Source organism: Pinus tabuliformis, chromosome 8 (genome assembly GCF_031772625.1).
Source record: "Pinus tabuliformis cultivar Carrire ecotype Pingquan chromosome 8, CPIR1, whole genome shotgun sequence".
NCBI classification, from domain to species: Eukaryota; Viridiplantae; Streptophyta; class Pinopsida; order Pinales; family Pinaceae; genus Pinus; species Pinus tabuliformis.
Genome location: NC_142294.1, coordinates 2040454559 through 2040468044, shown reverse-complemented (window position 1 = coordinate 2040468044; position 13486 = coordinate 2040454559).

The following is a 13486-nucleotide window of genomic DNA, read 5'->3' as shown; positions in this document are numbered from 1 at the left end:
GTGGCCACCAATATCCACCTGGATCAAAGTGTTTCTATGGATTTTGTTGGGCGATTGCCAAAGTCTAGAAAAGGTCATGATTATTTGTATGTAATTGTGGATAGGTTCAGTAAGATGTGTATTTTGATACCTTGTAATAAACAGGTCACAACTGAACAAACTGCAAAGTTGTTCTTTCAAAATGTATGGGTTCATTTTGGGTTACCCACTTCTATTGTATTTAATCGAGATTCTCAATTTGTTGGGAAATTTTGGTCAAGTCTATGGGAGTTAATGGACACAAGGTTAAAGAAGAGCACATCATTTCATCCACAAACAGATGGTCAGACAGAAGTGGTCAACAGGACAGTGATACAGTTGCTTCGAGGATATTGCAGCAAGCATCCCAAGCTTTGGGATGAGCATTTGTGTTATGTGCAACATGCTTACAATCATGCCAAACATTCTTCTACTCAGATGTCTCCTTTTGAGACTTGTTTTGGTTTTATACCAAAGTCTCCCTTGGATTTTGTCTTTGGTAAAGACATAGCAGTTGATGGACACAATGATGTGGACAAAGCAACCAAGTTCATTGAACAAATCAAGGAAATTCACTAGGCAGTACAGGAACAATTGGAAAGAAGTCAAGCCAAGTATAAGGCGCGACATGACAAGCATCGAGGATAGCATAGTTTTCAAGTTGGTGATCAAGTCTGGTTGTACATTAGCAAAGAAATACTGCAAGGGGAAGGTAAAAAGTTAAAACCAATTAGATATGGTCCTTTCAAAATACTTGGTAAAATTGGTGAAAATGTTTTCCGCCTTGATCTACCACTTTATATGCAAATCTATTCAGTCGTTAATGTTGAAAACTTGAGGTTGTATGAACCTTCAATGATTGAAGATCCCGGAGAGCAAGGTTAGTTACCGTCCATTGAGGATCTGTTGCCTGAGTATCTCAATGAGTTACAGGAGGACACAGTTCTTAACAGAAGGATAAGAACGACGCGACGAGGGTATGTTGAGTACCTGAGAGTTGGGCTCAAAGGTACAAATCCAAGTAAATCATGATGGATAGAAATTGGACAAGGGAAGGAACTTTATCCTCACTTACTTGATAGCCAAAACCAACTTTTGGTGGACCAAAAGCTTCTAGTGGGGAGGTGTGATCCAAAATGGTTTCAGCATAGCCTCCAGATCAAAAGTCTTCAAATATAGGTGAAATGGAAAAATGTTGAAGGGCTCGTGAATACGAAGCCAATAGAGCAAACGACATGAAAATCCAAGTTCGGACAAGGAAATTAGAGCTAATCAAAGATTCAGGTCAAAAAGTCAAAGCCTACGTCAGCAGGACATGTGGCAACCCCAGAAAGAGTCACAGGTACCTGATGATGCCAACGCAGAATATGATGTGGCAATCGAAGATTAGTTCAGACCTCAAGCAATGAGGAACAATGGTCAAGGGCGGAGATCTTCTAATCAAAGGAGATCGACACATATCCCGTCAAAACATGCAGGTAAGTTATCTGGGAAAACATATGTGATAAAACTATGAAAAAGGAGCTAAACTCTTTGAGTTTCGACAGGAGGGCAGTAAATGGTTTATTGCGTGCCCTAAAGGTAGGAAGTGGTTTTAGACTCGGAGCATGCGATCCCTCTTAACGCTCGACACGTATCCTCCCGGAAACCACTTTATCACATGCCTTCAGAGAAATAGCGAACGTGCTAGTTGGAGTGTGAAACCGCGCGACATCCGTTGGATGGCATAGGACAGATCAACGGTGCAGGTTGTCCAGATCAGTTTAAGAGTGGGGCGTGACAACTGTCAGATGGTTTGTTCTCGAGATCAGTGCCAGGGAAAGGCCGGACAATCGAGGTGCACCCGCACCCACCGGTCCTTGCGTTTATAGCCCATTTCTATTATAAACGTATTTGTTCCACATTTATTCCAATTTGTAACTAAAACGTGTTATATAAACACCATAACGCAAAAAAGTTGACAAAGTGTGTTCAAAGGTATTGTGAACCATTCTAGGGGGTCTGGAGGTCAGGGTGACTAGTACAGTCGTATGTATGCTCATTTCGACTCGAAGTTTCGAGTAGAACATAGTGGTGAGTTCCATTTCTATGTTGAGACTCTGTTTTTGAGCTCACACCTGTAACAACCATTTGAAGACATAATAACGAGGTCAGCACTGGAAGCTAGGACCAAGAGACGTAGCCAGGAAGTTTGGTGAACTCCTTTATCAATTTTGCTTGTGTTGATTGTGTCTTTATAATTGTTTAAGTTTCTGTGTTATTTGCAATCTTATCGATCCATTTCACTAAGTAATATAGACAACTCCACACATAAGTCTGTAATACCTTTTATCAATTTCAGATCAGTCAGCAAGATGAATCTAATGATTCTAATGAAGTATGTTTACCCTCTAAATGTTTAACCAAACAGGGCATTATATCTAGATTTGACTGCCAAGAGAACCTTAACGAATCTAATGATTTAATCGCCAATCTCAACTTTGGTTCCTTCTTATTTGATTCCCATGATCATTATAGTGATAAAATTTTTGAAGCAAGCCATGTTGAGGGAGAAATCCGGTCTATGACAACATCAAAATTATCCATTCCTGATTATGCAGATCAATCATCAACTCTGGAATACCTATCTCAAACAAACAAACATGTATGCGCCAATGTTTTCAATAGTTGGGATATCGATCCATATGATGTTTATGCTAATTATTCTGAGCTGCCCATATTTTATAAGTATGATGATGAGCCATTAACCTTCTATCATAATCTCGAAATAAAAGATGATTTAGATATATGTTTTGGTTCACAGTGATGGCATAATTACGAATCCTTTCATACTGATACACTTGAGGATATAACTAGTTTAACATCCTTCCATAATAAAGAACCTGTTTATGGTAATTGTATTGAGAAATGTACAAATTATGCATTAGACTTAGGGCTATTAATGTGTTGAACTTTATGGCTATTATTTTAATTTCAAATTATTTTATGATTAACCCTATGACCATAGAGGACAACCATGAGGAAAAACACATAAATTCTTTGTATGAAAAAGTTACTAAAAATTCAAGAAGGCCTGGTAAATGAATTCTTCCCCTGTTTCTTTTGGTAGCTGAGCATATTACAATTTTTTATAAGTATGAAACCCAGAAAAAGGAACCATGCAGCTAGTAAGATTTTAACCTGGATGTATTGGCTTTATGATTTCTTTGAAAATTCTTGCTATTAAAACACATATGTATATAAATTATTGTACACAAATAAAACTTTACAATTTTAATTACTCTTGTTAAGTTTAGAATAAATAAACATGAAATCTTTACATATTAAAAGAACCATTCGAGATCACAACCATAATGAAATGTGAATTTATGATCCTTTGGTATAATCTATATTGATGAGTTTGGAGCACATATTTAAAGACCTTGTTCATGTGTAAAGGCTCAAGAGTAATTATTCTTTCCAGAGGGCTTAAGCCTTATCTCTTTAATCGTTTCAAACTTCATATTCAATATCTCTTGACCACAACCTTATTTTATTGCACTCCTTACACATAAATATCATGAGGAATTACATTACATTATGAGTATTAAATTATAAACTCAAGGTTTGGATTTCAAAAATATATATGTTACTGAAACTCTTATTATACTAGTTAGTTACAATTATACTCCATACATGAGACCTTCCCTAATCATTGTACTGTACTTAACTATTTGAAACTAATCCTTTTTCGTAATGGGGGATAATGATGACTCTGCCAGGGCTATGGATGCTCACTAACAAAAGAGCGACATTTGTGGTACTGGTCACCCTAGTGTGTAATCATCCTGTTAGTTGCTTCAAAATGGGGAATGTTGACATCTCCTCTGGGGCTATAGACACTCAATGACGACGAATCAAAGTCAGTGGTATTGAGTCAAACCCTAGTGCGTGATCAAACCATAGTTATTTAATCAATATAACAAAACTGAAGCTTTTTCATTTCATCTTTATATATGAATGAAAAAGGATGAAATTTCTTTAGTCAGGATAGTGGATGACTCTGTCGGGGCTATGGACGCTCGTTGGCAGTGGAGCGATATCTGATTTTAGAAACTCATGTTTTGGAAAGAAAAAGGGGAAATGAAACCCCTCATTAACTAGTCTCATGGTTTTAGTTGAACTTTATTTTAAATGAAAGCCATCCTTGTGATCTTAAACTAGTACCATAATTTATGCAATCTTTCAATCAATAACTATAACAATGCAATTATTTTCATATGGTTTCAAAATGCTTCTATGAAGATTGAGACATATATCAAATCATGGTCGTTATGCCCTAAATCATTTACATAATTACCTTGATAGACAAAAAATATAAAAAAATGTCTTGTATGTAAATAACCACCGAACTCACCAATCTTTATATACCGAGATTTCATATGATTAATCTCAATTTCATTCTTACTGTTGGTTATACAAAATATTAAGACGCAAAGGATTTTCATTCTCTCCCCTGAGATAAATTAGCAATTGATTTTTTTTGCATTAATATTCTCTTCCTCCTCCCTGCTATAAAATGAATGGTTTGAAACGTCTTATTTCCCTTATATCGATGAAATGATGTAATCTTTTAACAAAAAATGAAAACGCTATTCTTTTTTCTTCTTCTGAAATTTCAATGTGTTTGATTTCCTTCAAGGTTTGATTATGTATATGTGAATCTTACAATTCGGTTCTAATAATTTGAAATTATTTACATTTTGACAAGAGACCCAGGATTGTCCACTAGATATCATCAGACAGTGGAAGCTACAATCAACCCAACAAATAAAAATAACTTCATATTGGAATTAACAAGGAAGCTAACACCCTCCCTATGGCCCGAAGACATCAAACAATCCGCGTTTGATTCTGGGCCTCATTCATACCCACCTTGTGGTTTGAAATGATCTAACGAAGAAAGGGAAAGCAATCAATGGTTGTGCTGGTTAAATCCTACAATGCATTCGATGGTGAAGTTGATCATTGCAGAGAAATTACACTTGCGCCTTCCACACGGTTGAAAACAAGGTAAAAGATAAACTGGCTGGATTAATTGGTAATATTCTAGCCTTATCATCGAGTTTGAAATATCAATCTTTAACAATGATTAAAACAATACTCCAGACATAATAGGAAAGATTATAGGACATTTATTTAAAATGCATTAACATTCAATGTTTATGGTCATATAATGATGTTGTTGCAATATATTTCATTCTTAGTTTAAATGACTGTTGGGCAATTTATTGGACTTAAATTGCTGCATAAATTATCGACCAGGGAAACTCGTAAGCTTGTGATGATGCCAGCACAATATATGCAGGAGTAGGCAACTAACTCTATGTCTAACTAAATGATTTATGATTCAATATAATATGCAAGGGAAGAGGCTCCTAACTAAGGAGGTCCTGGTTGTCCTTCCCTACAGTATCATAGAGAAATCATTAATTACATAAAACTAAAAACTTAAAATGAAAACAAGAGAATGAACTTAGTTATTGTTTAGATTCAAGTAGAGAGAGAGACTAACTTAGTCTCTTGATTGTCCTCTCATGTACTAATCCAAACTAAACTAAGAGTCATTCATGAGCATAAGAAATGAAATGACTTAAAACTTAAAAGCATAAAAGAATGAATTCCAATTACCATATAAATCATTGGAGAGAGAGCCTAACTTAGACTCTTGGTATCTCCTCATATGATACTTGAAACATAAAAGCAAAAGAATGAATTTTAATTATCATGCAAATCAAATGGAGAGAGAGTCTAACTTAGACCCTTGGTTGTTCTCTCACATGCTGATAAGATTTTAATTCAAAACTCATTCACCAATCAAATCCTTAAACATCTAAACAATGAAATGAAACAAGATCTAATATGAAATAACATGTTTCTCTCATCCTTTTAGAGTGAGTTCAATTCTCTTAAGAACAAGACAAATTATTCCATATACTACATTACGAAAACTTATAACTAAAACTACATAAATTCATATCCTACATTCACACAATTTATATCTAAAACTACATAATGGAAATATATGAAAAATGAAGCCTTATTCTATTCCATCATCAATTGGATACAATGCTCTAAGAGTCCTCCTTTTGGAATGGAGGAGGTACTCCTATTTATACAATGAGAGGAGATAACAAACTCATAATGATGATCCATTAATCTCTCTTTTAGTTCCATACATTTCTCAACCATCTAGACACATAACCCTATCCTCCATGATTTCCTCCATGAGGTCCATGATCTTTTCCATGAGGTTTATCTTATCAAATTCGAATTTGATCATTCAAGGCCACATAAAGGTGTCTTGGAAGCTTCCTTGGAACCTACACATGTCACCAAAACAACCCACTTTCCATATATAAAGTAAAATATATTATTTTCTAATATTTAATCAAGAATTTCTCTCAAAAATGCTTAAAAATAAACAATATTTGGAAAATATAAATGAGACCCATTAATGGTGAATAGTAGGGAAAATGGAGTGACAAGGTGATGAATAGTGAGCGAAATAATGGAAGCATAGGTGAAAAATGTATGGTAATGAGTGCCACTTTTGGAGCCCAACAATGACTCCATGCCCAATAGAAGGCACCTGGTCTACAATTCTTGGTGCCTCGCAGGGAGGCACCATCCCTAGTAGGAGCCATGTTGTTCCCAAATTTGACCCTCCTCAAAAACTAGGTTTCTCTCTCTATCGCAGGCCTTTTCCTGGTTCCGCCGGTCTTATTCAACTTCCTAGAATCATATTCGGCTCCTTATAGCTTACCCCAAGTCATACAAAAGGAAAATTAGTAAAATAGATTAGAACAAATTTAAATGGAGTTAATGACATAAGTAACATTGTTTAAAGAATGTCACATATTCATAAAAGTGCGTGTGTATTATTTTTTCAATCTTATTAATCATATATAAACAAAAACACAAACAATTAAAATATACATATCACTAACTAGCATATGTAACTAAACATAAATAAAATTTATTACCATAACTAAGAACTCCACAAAAGGTTGGAAAACTGTCCACAAAAAAGGGAAGAAAATATGTATCAATAAAAAGATTAAGGGGGTTGACTTCTTAAATTTTTTTTGAAGGCAACCATGTCCATGGGAAATAATCCACACAGACCCACCAAAGGCAGTCTAATGTATCAGGCCTAACCCCAAGCACATCAAAGAGATTAGACCTTGCGACCTCCCAATAGGAAAGGTACTTAACATTGAGGGCTCGACCAATTGAGCTATCCCTTGGGGCTAGGTTTGACTTCTTAATATATATATATATATATATATATATATATATATATATATATATATTAGAAAACATAATTTTACAAAAATTACTATGGGTAAATTACATCGAAAATACAGGGTAAATATTTTAAATTCCACGTGAGAAATTAAAGAATTAAAACTATCATTTCTCAAAAACCATATACTCTGGAATATAATAAAAGTTACTTATGCAGGGAGTGGAGACTCTATGCAAGTCTAAAGTTTCAGTAACCTAATGTATTAATTGAAATATAGATTTCACGTAGTAAACTTGCAAAAATAAAATCAGTCACCATTTAAATTTTGTTCTTGTCAAATAAACTTTAGAACTTATAGTTATAGTTTTGTTTGTTAATTAGAGTAATTCTTTCATGCAAATGAAATATATCTAATAAACAAGGTAAGTCAAAATATTTTTTTAACATTTACCACAGTTAATGTCAAAAAAATGAGAAATCATTTGATATAAGGCACAAACATATAAATGATTATTTTTGAATGATAATGGTAAGAAAATAAATTCGAAGAAGATAAATTTTCAACTATATTCTCTGTTTGAAAACCATTGAAGTTAAAATTCTATAATTAGTTTACATATGAATATGATTTCAAGAACAACCATGAGATTTATTATTCCAATGTTTCTACACTGATGTTATTTATTTATTTATATTGGTACTATATATAAATATGAAAATACAAATGCGATTGCAAATCTAGAAAATTGAAATGAATTTTGGAAATGGGAATATGCTAGTTTTATGGTGAGAATACGAGATCTATAATACATTAACCATGAATTAATAATGCCCATATATAATCAAAATCTAACCAATATAAATTTGAAACCCACATATTTAAACGAGTGATGATTAAATTTCAAAGGTTATTCTAGACATTAATAATTATTGAACTCCATAGAAAAAATGTAAAACGAACAGTAAGGTAAAGTGTATTTCATTAATAAATAATCCAGCAAGCCCGACTTCACATGTGAGGGTGTCGTTAGGTTGGAGGAAAAGGTTTATACATCCTCCAACTCCCCATCTCTAGATTCCATTGAACCCGCAACTTAGTTGGAAACTTTCGAGCCTTCACGTTCAACGACTAACATAAATATATTTCATTTCATCCTAAATTCCATTCAACTTTATGAAAGGTTTATAAAACTCCGGAACTGTTAAAACATTTTGGGTATTTGTAAAGAACGTAAGGTATGTGATGGTTTTTATCCAGATATTTTTCTTCGAAATGTTCAGGTAAGACATTAATAAAGAGAGGTAAGGGAAGAATTTTTTTATTGCATTCTATTTACAAGTCCATACATAATTATTTTAAAAATTGATTTTCATTTTTGTGATGCAGGGAGTTAATTACAGATTAATTAAAGGATTGAGGTAGATCAATTCGATAAATAAATATGTACAATCTAAGAAGACAAATCCATTAAGTCCATAGTAAAGGGGTGAGATTACATAAATCGTAGAAGACAAGCCAAGACAAGAGGACACAAGATGTGGAAGCTAGATAGGGACACACCCCAATGTGGGGAAACCCTTGATCAATTCTTCTTATATGTTCTTCAATAGTTCAGCAGAGAGAGAGAGAGAGGTAGTACATTTACAACAGAAGTCAACACTTTGACTTATCTAGATGACAGCATAGATCATCTCTAAGAAGATGATACATGAGATCAGTTGAAGACATGCTGGTTCAACTAATTTTCCAAGGTGACTCCTTCACCTAACATCATGTTGCATCTCGTCATCATGCTGCAACTCACCGTGCTGCACCATGTTGCACCCATCATCATAATGCTGGACCTCATGACTAGTGCACCTTATGCTGCACTGTTGTCCCATGTGCCATTGTTGAACCTTGTTGTCATACAACATGTCTCATGTGCTTGTAGCACCATGCTTGCCACTGTTATCCTTGTTGTCCATGCTTGCCATGTTGCACAATGCTTGCCATGTTGTCCATGCTTGCCATGTTGCACCATGCTTGCCATGATGTCCATGCTTCGCCATGCTTACTGCTGTCCATGCTTGTTGTTGTCCATGCTTGCTACTGTCCCATGTGCCTTTGCTGCCATGTCACAGCTATCCCATGTATCTATACAACACTATGTACCTTGTTGTCCCATTCATCTTGGCAGCACCATGTAGCCCAACTGTCTTATTAGTACTGTTGTACTAGTTGCCTTGTTGTTCCATGCATCTAACTATCAGTCCACAAACAGCCCTCAATTAGCTACATGCTACTGCTGATTTCTGCCTAGGGTTATGTGCATGTACTTGACTAGTTAGGGCACACCAACTAGCCTAATGTATAGGGAAAATACCCCTATTTTCCTTGTTGTCCTTAGAGGTGACTGCAACCTAGTTAGGAGGCCTATTCTAGGTCTCTCGTCCATCCAAACTTCATCTCCCAATTGTTTTTAGCAGTCTATCATTGCGTCCCTATGAATGTGTCACTAAAGCTGCCCACAAATCAGTCCTATGACTGTGGTTGCCTTTCCAACAATCCTTTATGGTTGTGGCATGATAACAAGGGAACTCGGCCCCTTCTCCAACACTTCAGACCCCTCCAAACAACAGCTAAGACTCCTGCTCAATACGTTGTCAACACAATTGTTCCTCGGCCTAATCTACCCAGCATTATGCATTTGGAACAACCCTTACTTACCACGCTGTCACCTACAGCAAACCCTCACTGCGGCCCATAAACTTGACTGCATTAGGGATGAATTAGATCAACGTCTAGGGTTGGATTAGACCATTGTTTAGGGCTCTATTAGACCAATGTTTAGGGATGGATTTAGGTCTGAGTTAGGGCATCCTTTAGTCTGTGTCTAAGGCTATCTTCCATCTGCGTCTAGGGCTACCTTCCATCTGTGTCTAGGGCAGCCTCTTTTCCTCCAACGACTAGGGCTTCCACTAAAACCCAATACAAGTGGAGAGAAATCAAGATAGAAGTGTGTGTGAGAAATGACTCTCAAGTCATCTCCTTTTATACTAAAACGTTGAGCACATGTGGGGTTTATTTGGTTGTTGGCCAACCTTGACGAATTGTCTTATAACACAAATAAATTCATAACTCCATGAATACTTTTTGGAATCAGATGATCTTTAGATCAATCCTACACCTCTCGATGAGAGGGATCCAAGAAAAATATCAGTTGCCACAAATAAGATGACTCACATGGAGTTTAGCCCTAGTTTCCTATTTTAACAGAACCCGAGGAATTGCATTGGAAAGCAGCAAAGAGGATTTTAAGATATTTGCGTGGAACAATTGATTATGGTTTGGTATACAGGTCTACATTGATTAGTTATGCAGATTCAGATTGGGTTGGATGCATGGATGACAGGAAATCAACTTCAGGGTATTCATTCAGTTTGGGTAATCACTGACACCAGAACATTGTGCTGAACCCAAAACCCTACATCATCATTCAGAAATAGCTGTAACCTTAGAAATCATGCATTAGAGTGTATACGCTACTTGGATGAACCCAACCTGCATGTATACACTACTTCCGTGAATTAAACCTGCGTATACCTTCAAAACTACTGCAAACATAAATTTTTGAATCAAGTCTGTACCAACCATCAATATACTGAATATCTACTGTCAACTTACAGAGCTCTACACAGGTAGGGATAGAGATCACTTCTTCTCACTTATACAATCAATCAATCAAATCCCAGCCTCCTTATGCATTCAGTTTTACATTCAGATCTAAGAAGACTTCATTGACAGATAGCAGTGAAACAACAGAATTTGATCAGATAGATCAGTCAGATCTAAAAAGAAGTTTTTATTTTGTATACGCTACTTGAGAGAACCGAACCTGCGTGTACATGCTCTTTGGCCGAGACGAACCTGTGTACAGATCTGCAAATATTGACTCAGAACTTTGCTGCAATTCCAGACTTCAGACAAAACCAGATCATGATAGATAACAAATAGAACAGGCACAAAGCATCATATCTAGTCTCAACTAATATCAGATCATTCAAGAATAATTCATTTAAAGTCTCATGATTCCTGATCCAATATTGAACTCAAGGTGCACATGAATATTTCAGATCCAGTCCCAAACATAACCCTGAAACATAAAATATACTTAAGATAGAAGGATTCCTTAGAATCTTATTGCTTGCACACATGGCCTAATGATCTTCTCCTCCTTATATACTCGTAGGCCTTTCTCAATACCTTGGACCAAAACCACTTAGGACCAATACCTTGGACCAAATACCTAGGGTCACCTTGGACTAAATACCCTGGACCAAAATACCTTGGACCAAAAACTTGGTTTTCCAACATGTATGCGCTTTTCCTCCTGTGAAAGTGCGTGTATACGTTATACGCTACTTTTGTTCTGTTAACCTGTGTGTAAACGCGCCTTAGACAATGTGAACCAGCGTATACCTCTATTTCTTCATTCTTTGGAGTCTGATCTGTAATCCTTTGTTGTTGACCTATTGCACTGTGAACTGTCATCTAAGTGAGTTTCCATCAAGGACAACACCTGTATCATAATGCCAACAAGGAGATCAAGCAGTTGGAGGACCCACGAAGAAGAAGTTCCTTGATGAATGGACAAGTCCCTAGCTAAGAGGGAGTTATAACAAGTTCCCAATTACAAAGGAACTTGGACAAGTACCTTGTCAGAGAATACATGGCCATGTCTTCCTCAATTGAGAGGAAGTGATAGACACAACATTATTGTCTTCACTTGGGAAGAAAGAATGGGAGGATTGGGTAATCATCTGGCATCTGATACTCTTTGAGGATGCGTAGGGCATCCAAGACAAGAGTAGGCAAGAGGACTGATATTCTTTGAGGGTTGGGAACCCAAGATAAGAATAGTCCTAGAATGTCTTACTCAGTGAACACTTAGGTGGGCATGTACCTTGAGAGACAATGACTAAGGTGTCTATAAGTCATTGGTCTCACCAACATTGTGCTCTTATTTGTTGAGAGATAGAGATGTCAGTCAAGGCCTTGTTGTGGAAACAATGATGGTTACTATGATGCTATAACAGGTGGATTTCCAATCTAGTTTCTCTTATGTGAATTCTTCAAGATTGAAACATATCCAAACACCTTGTAATGTTTTATGAATGCCTCCCTAATTAAGAGGGAGTGTTTAAGGAAATATAACTAGGTTTGGTATTCATAAATGTCCTATTGATATTTGTATTTATTCAAGAAAAGAAATATTATTTTTATAATATATGACAATGAGTTTCTTGCTCATTGAAATAGGTATAGCACATGTTAAAGTGCTATGGGTGAGTCAAAGAGTCAAAAGAAAATGTTGAATACCTTAAGGGCATGTTACTCTAGGTATAATTATGTATTAGAGTCAAAGAAGACACCTCCAAGAAAATTCAAGTATCCTCCAAGCATGTGGAACCATCAAAAGAAGCAATCTGAATTAAATAAGACAAGTCGGCATAAAGGAGGGATAGTCCTCTATATATAGAGGTTGTCCACTCCTCTAAAGATAACACATTCACATCTCTAAAATCTGTGAAGTAAAGAGGCAAGTAAAGGGTAACGAAGGATGAAGAAGAGGTCTCCAAGTGCAACGAAGAATAAGGATACATAACCGAGCCTAAGAGGATTGTTCTAGGGCCAGTTACAGCCACACGTTCAAGGAAAGGAAGGTTGTCTCTACGGTTATGACAGCAACAACACACAGTGAACTATCTCTCATTATTTGGGGTTAAATCTAGGCCTACAAGGCCTCCTACTAAAGAGTAGAATAAGGGTACTCAAGCGAAGGAGAGAAGGGTATATAACATCAAGTAAACCTCCCACATGTGCGATAAATTAGGGTTGCAAGATAGTCATATCAAGTTTGCACCTACACCTCAATCAAGAAGCTCATTTTGTTAAGAGGAAGGAAGGGATCATCACAAGGAATGAGTCTCATCATAGACCAAGAATAAGTGTCTCTTCTAGAGCTAGTGCAACAAGGTCTAACAATAGTTGAAAGAAGAAGCGAAGTGTAGGAAGAAGGAAGAAGAAGTGACGAGGAATGAAGTGCCAGAAGAAGGAATACTAAGTGCCAGGGAACAAAGTGCAGAAAGGAGGAAGGACTTGACTTGTGCTTGGAGGACATTCTATTCAAGGGT